Source organism: Neofelis nebulosa, chromosome 5 (genome assembly GCF_028018385.1).
Source record: "Neofelis nebulosa isolate mNeoNeb1 chromosome 5, mNeoNeb1.pri, whole genome shotgun sequence".
In the NCBI taxonomy this organism is placed as follows: domain Eukaryota; kingdom Metazoa; phylum Chordata; class Mammalia; order Carnivora; family Felidae; genus Neofelis; species Neofelis nebulosa.
Window position 1 is genome coordinate 26,763,611 of NC_080786.1, and position 1,771 is coordinate 26,765,381.

Here is a 1,771-nt window from a genome sequence, read left to right on the forward strand (position 1 = left end):
AGGGGAAGGGTCCTCTCAAATTAGAGAGTGGTGTCAACTGGCCTGAACTTCAAGGACTTCTTTCAAGTTACTGTGCAATTTTGATCAAGTCCCAAGAACCAACACCGAATTTCCTTTGTCAAGGAAATTGTGCAGAAAGAAAAGGAGGAAATTCTGGCAAAAACGATCTCAGATGGACAAAGACTGAAACAAAGAAGGAAGGTGGTGAAGGAGAGATGAAACCTTCAAATGTGAGCCCTTTCCACTCCGTAGTTCAGTGCATGCAAAGTTGTCCTAGATGGCAGGTTTCAAAAGGAAAGCTTCCATGCCTCCAATCTGACTTTTGAATGACAGCTCTGACTTGCCATGAGGTGAGCATTGGAGGGAATCACTCCATTTCTGGATAGTCAGCAAGCAAAAAACAAAACATTTTATTAAAACTCAATGATAAAGCACCAATAGAAAATAGACAAAATGCAAAGAATGTGCAATAGAAAAATGAACCGCATCATACTTAATTAAAAGATGCTAGAACTAATTAATTTAACAGGCATTTGTCAAGTATCAACCAGGTCAGCCCTTTACTAAGTGCTGGACATACTATTGTGAGCAAAATCAGGTAAGTTCTCAGATTTCATGAGGTTTACAGATAGGCAGGCAGTCATTCATCACACAACCACACGACTAAATCTGAATTTACAACTGTGGTGAGTGCAATGAAGTAAAGGAACATGATACAGGGAGAGAAAGTAATAGGGAGACTTGTCTGCTCAAGATCTGGAGGGTTCATCATCTGGGCAGAAGTGATGAACTGAGATCTGAAGCATGAGCAGGTGAGCTGGAGAAAGAACAATGTGTGAGAAGACAGGGAATAGGGTACCTTCCCATTAAGGTCAGAAACGAACAGTAATGCTGTTAACACTACTATTTTTTTTTTTTTAAGTTTATTTACTTATTCTGAGAAAGAAAGAGAGAGAGAGAAAAAACCAGCAGGGAAAGGACAGAGACAGAAAGAAAAGGAGACAGAGAATCTGAAGCAGGCTCTGTGCTGACAGCAGAGAGCCTGATGCAGGGCCCGAACTCATGAACTTTGAGATCATGTTGTGAGGCAAAGTTGGACGCTCAACCGACTGAGCCACCCAAGTGCCCCAACACTACTATCATTAACTACATTCAGGAAATTCTAACAAATACAATGGGACAATAAAACAAAATGGGAAAGGAAGAGGCAAAATTGTTATTTTCAGATAATGTGGCTGTTTAGAAAATCCCCCATAAAATGTAATTAAATGTCATTATATTGGAAAGGATGTTTGATAGGATAGTTGGTTATATACATATACAAGAATCTATATATTTTTAATATAGCAATAATGAGGGGGTAGTATTTACAACAAGAACAACAATGCAAAATACCTAGGCATAAGCATAACAAGAAATGTAGAAAAACTATAAAATTCCACTAAGCAATATCAAAGAAAGCAAAAGCAGATACGTGCCACATTCTTAAAAACATAGAATATTTTTAAATATCATTTGTGCCCAAAGTATTATATAATTTAACATGTTGGAGAGGGTGGGCTTGGAACTTGAAAAATTGTTACAAATTTCATCTGGAAGAATGAGTGATTGGCTCTGCTGTATACTGAAACATACCATGAAGCCATAATATTTTTTAAATGGGTTCAAAAAGGTATAGGCAAATCAATGGAATGAAAGTTCCAGAAACAGACCTAAATAAATATAGAATTTTAGTGTACTATAATTTTTAATAACGTGACTGAATTCTATT